The sequence below is a fragment of the Neomonachus schauinslandi genome, chromosome 5 (assembly GCF_002201575.2).
Source record: "Neomonachus schauinslandi chromosome 5, ASM220157v2, whole genome shotgun sequence".
Classification (NCBI taxonomy): Eukaryota; Metazoa; Chordata; class Mammalia; order Carnivora; family Phocidae; genus Neomonachus; species Neomonachus schauinslandi.
This window is the reverse complement of record NC_058407.1, coordinates 74,757,594-74,771,578: the sequence shown is the minus strand read 5'-3', so window position 1 is coordinate 74,771,578 and position 13,985 is coordinate 74,757,594. Positions and strand designations below refer to the sequence as shown.

The 13,985-nt window shown below is 36.9% G+C and overlaps 1 protein-coding gene across 1 annotated transcript in view; it reads left to right on the top strand.

The window, feature by feature from the left end:
• The window catches only part of FGD4 (FYVE, RhoGEF and PH domain containing 4), a 210,040-nt gene that overhangs the window by 95,153 nt on the left and 100,902 nt on the right, over nt 1-13,985 (top strand). The gene's annotated exons all lie outside the window — the stretch shown is intronic.

The following is a 13,985-nucleotide window of genomic DNA, read 5'->3' as shown; positions in this document are numbered from 1 at the left end:
TATAGCTGTTTTCTATGTCTGCAAAGCATGTTAGTTCAAGTTTAAATGCACTTACAGTACAATTACTGCTATTGCATTAGTAACAACTTTTAGTGTTTTCTATGTCAAACAATGCAAAGTGTATTCATCATCTCATTTAATGTTTAACAAACATTTGAGATGAGTGGAATTTATCCTCGTTTGAACAAATTAAACTTGCTATGAGATGTATACTGTTTTCAAGTTTACTAATAGTTAAGTGATAAATGGGGATTAAAACCCAGTTCATTCTGGCTTCAATCCTATATTCTTAGCTTTTATGCTCAATTTTCTTTAATTAGAAAACCATTGCATTAACATAGGCAAAAAAAAAAAAAAAAAAAACCTCCCCCCAAACCTAGGAAACTTATATACTTATATACTGCAGTAGCTGAGGGGGTAGAGAAATGATTAGATCCCAAAGAAATGAAGAGAGAATTAATGAGTTTTACTGTCTTTAAGAAGCCTGTAGGTAGTTAGTAATTGTCAAAGAACATTAACAGTTATTCCAAAAAGGAAGAAACACAAATGACTATTACATGAGAAGAAAGTTTTATATAACTGGAAATATACAAAATAGATATTCTTTTATTACACTGGCAAAAATTTCCTGAATGGTTATATTTTGGATTGGCACCCTTACTTACTTCAGATGACAATGTCACTTCAGATGACAGTGTAAATTGATATAATTTTTTGGAAAACAATTTGGTAGTATGTATTAATTAGAGAACATTTTGTTGCAGGGCATAGAAGAATACCCTATAATTTAAGAGAAAAGAGGGACGTATAGAAACAATAAAAAAAGTTATCTTCTGGAGCCAACTCATCCAGGCCTCCCAGGAACCTGGAGCCAGGACAGTTACACTCTCTCTCCCGCAGACGGGCCTCTTCTGTATGTGTGTGTGGATGGCAGAAAATAGGGCCACCCCAAATCTCAATCACACCACTTCCTAGTCCCAGTGCCCAGCAGAAACAAAGTCCCAACTACTGATGGCTTGGAGAGTGACTCTGATGGCAAAGCATTGGTCGGCACTTACCCATGATCCCATCACATGTGGCCATGGAACACAGAGGTCATTTGACTTATCTACCTACTCAGAATGTCCTGTGAAGCAGAAACTCTTTGAAAGGGGAGTAGTTAAAGCAAGCAAATATGAGAACACACCTGTACATGTATCATTAGCACTAAAAATGTTCATGTCCTTTGATCCCACAGTCCCACTTTTAGAAATCTACCAGTAAGTAGTAAGTTACCTAGTGATCCAGTAAATGATTTATCACATCACATCAGGTGCTCCAGTGGAGTGGAGAGAAACCAGAAACTATGGATGTTCCACAATAGGGAAATGGCTACATGAATTATTCATGAGATCATATGTTACACAAATATTAAAAACAGTTTTCAAAAAAATATAGAAAAGTGCTTACAATGAAACATAGTATGCATACATATTGTTTACACTGTACTAAGTTACATTTTATATAATAGGCAGAAAAAATACTAGAGGGAATTAACACCAAACACCAGTTACTACTAGATTTTAGAATCACTTTTGTTATTTACAACTTGTTTGTAGATTTTATTTTTTATTTTTTGAAGATTTTATTTTTAAGTAAACTCTGCACGCAATGTGGGGCTCAAACTCCCAACCCCAAGATCAAGAGTTGCATGCTATACCAACTGAGTCAGCCAGGCACCGCTTGTCTGTAGATTTTAAATGATTAACAATGGACTTACAGTTATCTTGAAATTAAAAAAACTAATATAAAATAACTGTTGAATCACAGACCTGTACCTCTGAAACAAATAATACATTATATGTTAAAAAAAAAAAAAAAGAAGATAGTAGGAAGGGAAAAATGAAGGGGGGGAATCGGAGGGGGAGACGAACCATGAGAGACTATGGACTCTGAGAAACAAACTGAGGGTTCTAGAGGGGAGGGGGTGGGGGGATGGGTTAGCCTGGTGATGGGTATTAAAGAGGGCACATTCTGCATGGAGCACTGGGTGTTATACGCAAACAGTGAATCATGGAACACTACATCAAAAACTAATGATGTAATGTATGGTGATTAACATAACATAATAAAATAATAAATAAATAATGTAAAAAAGATAAAAAAATAAAACGACTCAAATTATAATCTGGTAGAGAAGATAAACCTGTCCTAAGTAAGGTAATAGTAACTGACATAACCTCATATGTACTTTTGTGTTATGGGTTGTGTATTAAAAACTTAAGGATGGATTTCCTAATAATTAGATTCTTTATAAGTATAATGGTGTATTCAAGAATTATTTTCCTGTAACTGGTGGTATTTAAATAGAAATCAGACAAGCACTTACAAGAACTGTGGAGAAGATTCATCTGTCACGTACGAAGAGTTAGATGGCGTCTAAAATCCTTTTCAACCCCAATGTTCTGTTAGAGAAACAGGTTTACTGTGGAGTGATTGTTTAAAAAAAAAAAAAAGTTTGATGTTAGGAGAAGATACACAAGGCAAGTAGCTTTTGTGAAAGAGATGTGAAGTTCTTATACGGGAGATGTCACAATCTGTAGGATTAAGCAGGAGGCAATGAATTTGAGTCAGATCTTGAAGGATGTGATAGTCAGGGATTGGATTATGTGATGGAAGTCATTTTAAGGTCTGCTAATGATTGATGCTAAGGCAGATTTTGGATTTGGCCATTTATGGTTAAAGGATGGTAACCAAATTGGCTGTCCAAATGGGAGAAGCATTTTCCTTGTTCATCTTCTAGTGAGATGAGTGAAGTGGTACAAAACTTAAATTGAACAAGAGCAAAGTCAAGCCTTGTTTGTGGCCTTAACTATATTCTGAGAAGAAAACTTCAGGGTGATCAATCATGATTTTTATGTTTTGGTGGGTATGTTAAATTATGGCAGTAATATATTAACAACTATGCTATAAATTCAACCTGCTTGTTTAACTCCCAGACATTAAAATGTTTTGAAACTACACACAACTACACAGGAACCAAAGATCTTTAATTTTACGTGTGTGTGTGTGTGTGTGTGTGTTGGGGGAGGGGGTCATCTTTTTGCCAAAGGAAAGTAATACTGAAGATACGTTCTTTCTGTTCATTAGAAAAAGTTGTAGCCCCATAAAGCATAAGCTGATCTCAGGGTTGACAGTGTAGCATTTTCTTTAAAGCTGATTTTCCCTCTTTAAAAAATTGGAATAAGCATAAAATTATTGCTGTAAAATGATCAGTAATCTAGCTTTTCTTTGATTTTTCTGCTTTCTGATTATTGTATACATTGAGTCTCTTCTGTGATGATTAACAACTTCTAGACCAATTCTGATGAGTACATCTTCAACTCATGGTCGTGACCACTTTGAGAGCTCTAAGGAGTAGAGTGTTTATAACTTTGAGCTCATATAGCTTCAGCCTTCAGCTACCTGATGGAGCTACAACATTTGGCACTCCTTTTCCAAATTAGCACCCAATCCCCCATTAGAGTCTGTCACTGCCTTTTTGTCATCGAAAATTGTCAAAGTAGTTTCTTTTCTCAGAAGAACCAGCTCTGGGGGCGCCTGGGTGGCTCAGTTGGTTAAGCGACTGTCTTCGGCTCAGGTCATGATCCTGGAGTCCCTGGATCGAGTCCCGCATCAGGCTCCCTGCTCGGCAGGGAGCCTGCTTCTCCCTCTGACCCTCCCCGCTCTCATGTGCTCTCTGTCTCTCTCATTCTCTCTGTCTCAAATAAATAAATAAAATCTTTAAAAAAAAAAAAAGAAAAGAAGAACCAGCTCCGTACCTGGTATAGTAGCTACTAGCTAATTCAATAATTTGACTACATAAAATGCACAATTGCTTTGAAAAAGGCTGTTTTAATATCTATATTTATGTAAAATGTCTAAAATCTATCCAAGCATGAAATTAGTTTGTTACATACACTTCAGTAATAAAATACTGAAACAGTGTGAACATTGAGGCAAGAAATGGCTATATGTTGTACAGTTTTTGTTTTTAAACAACAAAAAAATTTTAGTGTTAATTGCACTCCTTTAAGACAGTGCTCAACTACGTGTCTTCCAGTAAACCTTTCTTTCCAGTTGCATTCCTCTCCTCTGAGCTCCCAAAGCACTCTGTGGTTATATCTGTCATCGACATATTTTGCAATTGGCTGTTATTTTGTCTCTCTACCCAACTTGATTGATTTCCTGAGGCCAGGAACTATTTTACTCATCTTAAATCCCCAGCTTTTGGCTCCTCACAAAACCCATGCTTACACTTAGATTGTTGAACTGAATTAAAACTAATGAAAAAAATATAAAGCAATTTACCCAAATTGCCAGCGATAGTTGTGTGTTGCCATTTCAACAATTGGAAGATAAGGAGAGGTATCACCCCATAGGATTAGAAGAGTAATTGCCTCGCCTAGCTCCTGTGTCTCTACTTCTGGAAAGAGCCCTACCCCCAAAAAGAGAACTAAGCAGATCCTCCTCAAATCTCTGATGGTTCTGGATCCATTCTTGTCTCTCCGTGACTACATTGGGTGCTGCTGGATGTCATGGATTTTGTTGATCAAATTTATGCTTACTGGTGGCTAAACCCCAGCAAATGGAAAGTGCTAGATAAAGCATCTAATGGAAGGAATGAGTCTTACCCAGAAATCCTCAAAATGTTTGAAGAATCACTGGTTTTTCTGCCCATGGAATTTTAGGCACAGTTTGTTAAAAAGACCAAGATTACGTTATCTTATATAATTGTGATGATTAGGTATCTTAGATAATGTATTGGAATTCTGGCAATACTTGGTGACAAGTCATCATAAACATCAGATTTGTAGGTTAGTTATATAATGGCACAATACTTAAACGAGTTGTCAGACCAAAGACCTTTATATCTTTTTCTTTTACAAAAAAACACAAATGTTCCATGTTTACTACCCCTTCATGTGAAGAAAAGTCTGTCAGTACATATTTAACAGATTCTTACCTAGCAGATATATTTGAAAAAATAAACAAAACCTGTCCTTTTGAGGTAAAGGTAACATTTGAGTGAGTGAGAAAGTAACTGCAACCAGCAGAGGGAAAAGTGCATTATGGACAAAACATTTTTGAAATGACTATTTGGAAATGTTTCCATTATTGTGTCATCACCAAAATAGATACAAGTGTATCATTTAAAAAAAATTTTCCTTTAAAAAAAACTATTTCTGCATACATATTCAAACTTAAATACAAGATCTTTTTTAACTTGTTTTAAAAATCTTTGAGATAGTTATAGTAGATTTTAGATCAAATTAAAAAAAAAAGTAACACTTTCTAAGACATCAAGGCAGATGGAAATATACTAGAATTTCAAGGAAAACTTTTGCATAATTGATAGATGGGATTTTTTTTCTTTTTTTAAGATTTTATTTATTTGACAGAGAGAGACACAGCTAGAGAGGGAACACAAGCAGGAGGCGTAGGAGAGGGAGAAGCAGGCCTCCCACTGAGCAGGGAGCCCGATGCAGGGCCGATCCCAGGACCCTGGGATCATGACCTGAGCCGAAGGCAGACGCCCAACAACTGAGCCACCCAGGCACCCGGATAGATGGGATTTAAAAATGTGTATCATGATTTAGTAAGTGCAGCCAATGATGTACTTCTTCCCTTTAGAAAAATGAATTTTCCTCAATTAGGGGCAGTCATTAAAACCAAGTGTGGAAGTAAACCAACTTATATCTGCTCTTTCAAAGGGTTATATCACCAAATATTTAACCAAGATTTAAAAAAACAAAGCAGATTGAATCACACTGATCCCTCAAAAATAGTATTTTATCTTTACCTCATCCTACTTTAAGTTCTATTTTTGTATTTTACAGTATGCATTTTAGTACAGTAATACTTGTGTTTAATGCATTTAATTTATGCATATACCCATGTATCCATACACACTTGGAGGTGCAATGCCCAGTTTTCATACTGAGAGGGATGTGCCATCATAAAGTTTGGATGTCATTGTTCTAGTAAGCCCTCCTTGACCTCCCTACCCCCATGGCAGTAACAGGGCTCCATTCAGACTTGTCAGTCACCTTTCTACTTGTCTGCTCTCCCTTTGACTCCTTGGAAGGGACCATTTAATGCGATTGTATTAAGCGTCTGATCCAGTGTGCAGAGGGCCTATGGAAATGAAGAGGAAAGTCATGGTCCTTGTTCTTCAGAAGCTTTGAGAATGGTAGGAAATACAAATGCTGAACAAGGACATTGCATGAACTTTCATTTAATTACAGTTGTAAATGAGCATTCAAAGGAAACCTACAGGGGATAGTGAGACCTAATCATATGAAAGACCTTAAGACCATAGGAACTGAGAAGAATAGTGTGGTTAAAGGAAAATGAGATGCCATTGAAAGTGATGGTGCAGACTTTCTAGAAAATTCCCAGGTGCTTAGCAGCTTGCCATGTATACTATATTAAGCCCCATGTAGGGGCTCAGAAATTCCTTGTGAATAAATGGATAAAACAATTTCAGAACAAACCTCAAATTGATGGCTCAAAATTTTATTTGATCCACACAGTGTTTTTGAGTTTTGAAATTTTGAAAAAATCCATTCTCTAGGTTGCCACAAGTAATTCTAATTCATCTATTTCCACCTGCCTTGATGACTTAGAAAGTGTTACTTTTTTTTTTTTTAGACTGGTATCCTTACCCATTTGTGTTACGTGCCTAGATGCTAAATACATTTGCCTTTGCTCCCCTGTGTAGAGGACAAAGATTATGCCATACTCCACAGACAGTGAGCTGTTTACTAATATGAGATCATTTGAGTTCTAGTGATTAATGTACAAACTGTTAGGTCTTAAAGACTATATGGATATTTTATCATCCTTAGTATAATATTGAAAATCTGTTTCAGCATTATTGGCAAAGTTCACAATACACAGATTGCTAGGATAATAATTTGAAAATTTCAAGCAAGTAAATTTGTAATTTATCATGTACTCATTCATCAATTTAAGGCCCATATGACGGTAATTGGCTGTTTTCTTTCTTTTTTTTTTTTTAAGTTCTCTTTTTATCCTTGATCTTCTTTCGTACTGCAGAAAAAGGTATCTGAAAGCTTACTGAAATTTGGAAGGACTAATATTCTCTTTTTCTTTCTTGGCAGTTTTATTTCTGTAATATATTCCTGAGGTTGCATCAAAAAGGAAACTGCATGTTTAAGTGTGCTATTATCTGTGGGATAAAAGGGAAGAAATAAGTAGAATCGGTGATTTGCAGACAGGATAGTGTTGGTTATATTTAGGTTATCTTTTCTTTCCATATTCTGAGTTTGTCCTTTAAGAATATTTGGGCCAACACAAAAGGCTAAGCAGCTGCTATTATACCAGCAAGCTGTGCATTAAGATCTTGAGGAAAGGAAGACAAGTAATTAAAAGAAATCTGGATGAGGCAGCTGATCAAAAAAAGAGAGAAACAAAAGCCCTCCCTCTGTTCTCCCAAGTTAGTAGCAAGTAACTGGCTGTACTTTACCCTTTATCTGACCTGCCAAGGGCAAAGCCTAAGTTTTATTTTCTTAAAGCCTCAGAGGAGCCTTTTCTGGAAGCTGCATGGCTATTTCAAAGTTGGAAAAAATAATAGGTTCCTGTGGAAATTTATGAAAAGAAAACATTTTTCTTGACTTCCTTCTCAAAACCAGTGATTGATAGAGGGAACATGGTTTGGGAACATACTTTGAAAGCAAAGTGGCAAGAAATGAGTCTAGAAAGGTAAGCGGGGGACAGAGACTTAGGCCTGTGTGTAGTTTGGATTCATTCTGAGCTCAGTGAGCCGCCACTGAGGATATCAGCCGGCAAGTGATGAATAGTTCTGCAAGCATCAGCAACATTTACAAATCTACCACAGATGTCTTCACCATACAGCCTGAAATCAGGTGCTTTCCCTTCCTTTGCTGCCTAACAAAACCTCACTAATCCTTCAAGATAAAGTTCAGTCTTCTCTTCTCCAGCAAAGGAGGTCGCTTTCAGATATATGGAAATGAGAGCATAAAGCTGAAAGAGAAGTTGGTACTGGAAATGTTTTAGAATCTTCTACATAGTGGAGGAGCTGTAGCCGTCAAGTGGGTCCGTTGTCCAGAGTAGATACTGAAGAGAGAAGAATGCAAAGGAATAGTACAGGCAGTAGAGAGTCTATAATAGGGAATTCATAAGCATGAACAAATAGATTGACCATAGCAGAGATAGGCTGGCTGAGGTTGGGTGTCATAAATTCGTGGTGCAAAATGTTCTAGTTGCAGTAATTTTTTTATTGTGGTAAAATATACATAACATAAAATTTACAATTTTTGCTGTTAAAATTTTTTTTTAAAGATTTTATTTATTTGACAGACACAGCAAGAGAGGGAACACAAGCAGAGGGAGTGGGAGAGGGAGAAGCAGGCTTCCCGCTGAGCAGGGAGCCCGATGTAGGGCTCGATCCCAGGACTCTGGGATCATGACCTGAGCCGAAGGCAGAGGCCCAATGACCAAGCCACCCAGGCACCCCCATTTTTGCTGTTTTTAAGTGTACAGTCAGTTCTGTGGCATTAATACATTCACATTGTTCTACCACCATCACCGTCAGCCATCTCTAGAACTTTTCATCTTCCCTAACTGAAATTTTAGATCCATTAAAATAGTTGCAACAGTATTTTGTTCACACAAAATGGTAGCCTCAGCACCAGAACCCTGTGGGTAGGCATTGTTGCGGTGCACACTGGGGAAAGAGCTGCAGTGAAGGACAAGCAACTGCCAAAGAAAGCATTTGTAAAGAGTGACTGTTATGAGGTGGGTGAGGCAGGAGGACTGTGATAGGGATTGAGCAGAGAAGAGAAACCGTTATCTAGTGTGTGTCCAGCATCATATTAAGTGCTGTGTAGATGTTCTCTAAATGAAGCTATTATGAGAGCTAAAGAATAGGTTCATTCCAGAGTTTAGGAAAGGGAGGAATCTAGGTGGTGGCAAGATGAGGACTGCAGAATTTGAAATCTCAGAATTAACTTGTTGCTGAAGTGAATGTGATTTCTTCAAGGAAATACACAGCTCTTTCATGTAGGGTGGTCACTTGGCATTGATCAGGTGGAACCCAAAGAAGCTGTGCAAAAATAATGGTCATAATTAAAAAAGAAACACTGTATTTATCAATTAACTTTGTTTCTCCTTTGAATTTAGATAATACCAACTACCTGGAATTAGGATAAAAGCTAAATGAGATAAAAAAGCATGCCAGGGGGCACTTGGGTGGCAAGGTTGGTCTAGAGTCTGACTCTTGGTTTCTGCTCAAGTCATGATCTCAGGGTCATGAAATTGAGGCCCGCTTGGGCTCTGTGCTCAGCAGGGAGTCCGCTTGAGATTCTCTCTCCCTCTCCGTCCTCATATTTGCATGCTCACAAGCTCTCTCTCAAATAAATAAATCTTTATTTTATTTTTTTAAAGATTTATGTATTTGTCAGAGAGAGAGAGAGAACACAAGCAGGGGGAGCGGCAGGCAGAGGGAGAAGCAGGCTCCCTGCTGAGCAAGGAGTCGGATGCGCAACTCAATCCCAGACCCTGGGATCATGACCTGAGCTGAAGGCAGATGCTTAACCGACTGAGCCACCCGGGCGCCCCTCTCTCAAAAAATAAATATTTAAACGGGAAAAAAAAAAAAGAATGCCAGATGTGAAGGTGGACTGTAATGGGGGGAAATGCCGAAAGAGAGACATATCACCAACTTAAAGTGCATTTACTACTGAGCTGTGTATGCGAACATGTGAAATGAGTGGTGTGATGGAGGAAATCCATACTGATAAAATCAGACAGGCTATAAATTGGGGTATGGAATCCAATTCCATAATTTAGGTTAGAGAAAAGTCTTTTTATTCTCTAGGATTGTCTATTTTTATTAGAGAATTATTAAACTCAGATGACATTTCAGGTACAGTGTTTCTTCTATATACCTAAAATATACAAGTATCCCTATCCACATGCCATAAGAATGATACGTAGCTTTCCATGGGCTTCCAAAGTAGAAGAGTAATGGAATTGTATTAGAACCCATAATGGACAGTAATGTAATCTAGAATTATATTATCATCCATCCAGAAACTGGTCTGAGGGGTACTGTCTATGTGGTTGGGACTTTAAGCATCTAACTGTGGAATTAATATAAAACATTTATGTTAAATATTTTTTAAGAAGAATAAAGATTCAGGGATAGTAGGCTTGCTTTGAAGATCTCTATAAAAATAATTTGGTACAAAAATATTTAAGCAACAACATTTACCTGGCACACATTCAAAAATTTGTAGGTCTTACTTCATTAAGGCTCAGACATGCAAAATGGAAATTATGCATCAGTTGGTTGGCTTTTTAAACTAAAATGTGTTTTTTTAGGCCAACAAGGGAATCATTTTAACATCAAATTGTTATTTGATTTTATTAGATTGTTAATAGAAGACTAAAGAGTGCAAAATGGGTTAAGATTCAGATTGGTTTTGTTCTGTGAAAATGGAGGTTGCCTCTCAGTTAAATAACATTGGAGAATGAGTATGAGAATTTACTCCTTAGTTGATAATTGAAAGTCACAAGTATTTATTTTTTCCTACTCCTTGTATCTAAACAAGGTTAAATACTAGCATTCACTTGGTATAACTGTCCTGTTATTTATTGCCAAAATAAGTTTATTAGTAAATAATTATTAAAGCCACCTTTGCCATTAGTATGTGGAAGTTTTCAATTATATGACAGATGATGTGCTGGGTAGCTTTAAATAAAAATGCCAGCCAGACAACTTAATCCACCACCTTTTAAAAAACATTGTAGATACATTTTGTTCAGGAAGCACAAGTTGCATGGTAAAATTTTTGTTTTAGATCATTTCCATTAGAAATAGTAAGCTATTGAAAGGAATAGAAGTAACCTTTAACACAAAAAGCAAACTAAGGTCAATATAATGAAAAAATAAGTGGTTATGAAATACCATGTGAATGTGGGGCAGGATTTCTAAGTCCTTATTCAACAATTTTTGAGGAATAACCTCTCTTTCTAAGGAGGAGATGCATAACAGCAGAGGGCCAGCCCGTTAAGTCCTCAGGACACAGGGTATTTTGTGAATAGCTGTAAGTTGTTTAGCATTGACTTTAGGTATTTTCAGGGCTGATATCTCTAACAAATAATCTTACTAAATTAACGAAGTTGCCATACATTTATTTGAAAGGTCCTTTTAAATATACTATTGTAAACTTCAGTGTTCCCAGATGGACTTTATGTGGGGAACTAATTAAGTCATTTCTGAATTTAAGATTTTTTACATCATAGGAAACAGATAAAATGAACCAGTGATTATCTTTACTATTAATGGGAAAGGCAATGAATGTACCAAAAATCATGGTTTTGGGTTTACACTAAGACAGATCATCCATTTCATAGCCTGTTGCTTTTATTTTTCTTAATTTTTAAAATTAAGGAATAATTTATATACAACAAAATTCACCCTCCTTAGGGTAGAATTCTGAGTTTTGACAATTGCATATGGTCATGTAACCACCACCACAATAAGTGACTTTTTTTAAAAGAAAAAATGTATTTATCTTGCCCTTTTGTAATCAATCAGTCCCTCTCCACATCACCTGCTACTTCAGATTTATTTTCTGCCCTATAGGCTTCTCTTTTCCAGAATGTCATATAGAATTATATATATGAAGCCTTTTAAGTTGGCTTCTTTCTTTTTATGTTTCAAGTTTTTATAATGTAATATTGGTTTCAGGAGTAGAATTTAGTGATTCATCACTTAGATATAACACCCAGTGCTCATCACAAATGCCTGCCTTAATACCCATCACCCATTTAGCCCATTCCCCCCCCAGCTCCCCTCCAGCAACCCTCAATTTGTTCTGTCATTAAGAGTCCATTTTATGGTTTGCCTCCCTTTTTTTTTTTAATCCCCCTTCCCTATGATCATCTGTTTTATTTCTTAAATTCCACTTATGAGTGAAATCCTATGGTACTTGTCTTTCTCTGACTTATTTCGCTTAGCATAATACATTCTAGCTCCATCCACATTGTTGCAAATGGCAAGATTTCATTCTTTTTGATGGCTGAATAATATTCCACATATATATGTATATATGTGTATACACACACACACAGCCCACATCTTTTATGGGGGGAGGGATAGAGGGAGACAAAGAGAATCTTAAGCCGGCTCCATGCCCAGGGTGGAGCCCAAGGTGGAGCTGGATCTCACAACCCTGAGATCGTGACCTGAGCTGAAACCGAGAGTCAGACACTTAACCGACTGAGCCACCCAGGGGCCCCATACTACATCTTCTTTATCCATTTATCAGTTGATGGACAGTTGGGCTCTTTCCATAATTTGGCTATTGCTGATAACTGCTATAAGCATCGGGGTGCATGTGCCCCTTTGAATGAGTATTTTTGTATCCTTTGGGTAAATACCTAGTTGTGCAATTGCTGGGTCATAAGGTAGTTCTATTTTTATGAGTTGGCTTCTTTCTAATGCACAAGTGAGTGTCCTTAGTTGATTCCTTCTTATTGCTCAGTGTTATGCCATTGCATGGATTTACCAGTTTGCTTATCCATTCACTAATTGAAGGATGAATGGATGTTACCAGCTTTTGGTGACTATGAATAAAGCCCCTGTAAACATTCCTATACAGATTTTTGTGTGAATGTAAGTATTCATTTCACTTGGTTAAGTACCTAGGAGTGTGATTGCTGGGGCATATGGAAGTGCATGTTTAACTTTGTAAGAAACTTCCCTGGCTACTATTGGGTAGCTTAGAATTTAGTACAAGTTTGTGGTAGATGCTGAATATAATCACAGATTACCACATGTGGACAATGAGAGTTGATAATAGTTATACTTTATTTTAATTATCACTTACTAGCTGCAAATCATGTTTTGGTTTTCTGCCTTTCATCTATAAAAATTCAAAAGCGACTCCACTATATCTTAATTTATTGTACAAAAGTGAATTTAATTTTTTAAAGGTTGTCATTTTACTAGTGTTATTGGCCAAAATTTTTAACCTCTTAAACCTCGTTTTGGGGCACCTGGGTGGCTTAGTCATTAAGCATCTGCCTTCGGCTCAGGTCATGATCCCAGGATCCTGGGATCGAGCCCCGCACTGGGCTCCCTGCTCCATGGGAAGCCTGCTTCTCTCTCTCCCACTTCCTCTGCTTGTGTTCCCTCTCTTGCTGTGTCTTTCTCTGTCAAATAAATAAATAAAATCTTTAAAAAAACAAAAAAACCTTTGTTTTCTCTTCTACAAAATGGGAATTACTATTTCCTACCTTACCTGTATTATTCCTTTTACAGAAGATTCTGTAAAATAGTGATAAATTATTAATACCTTACAGTGAGGATTTAATGAAATGCTGCATGGAAAGTGCCTAGCAGTACCTGGCACAAAGTAAATGTTAACTATAAAAAAAAGAAAAGCTATTTATTTGTTTGAAAACCAAACCTGAATTTATAATTTAAATGTTGCTATCAAAGCTCAGAAAGCACAGAAGTTGGGGCATTTTTATGACAGGGAAATGTTCTGTTTTTTACATTACTGAAATTTGCCAAGCTTAAGTGGTCTTGGAATCAAATATAGACAGTTTTCCTGCCACAGTGAAATTTAAACACATGGGTGGAGTTTGCAAAGGAAATAAAAGACAATTCAGATTTCTTCTTTCTTTGACTTCTTTTCTCCATGTTTCTAATTATCTTTTTTTTAAGATTTTTTTTTTTTCATTTGACAGAGAGAGAGAGCATGAGCTGGGGAGATGGGGAGAGGGAGAAGCAGGCTCCCCGCTGAGCCAGGAGCCTGATGTGGGGCTCCGTCCCAGGACCCCGGGATCATGACCTGAGCCGAAGGCAGATGCTTAACGACTGAGCCACCCAGGCACCCCTCTAATTATCTATTCTTTTTAGATGAATTGTAAAACCTACTCATGCCTGATATATAAATAGATTTTTT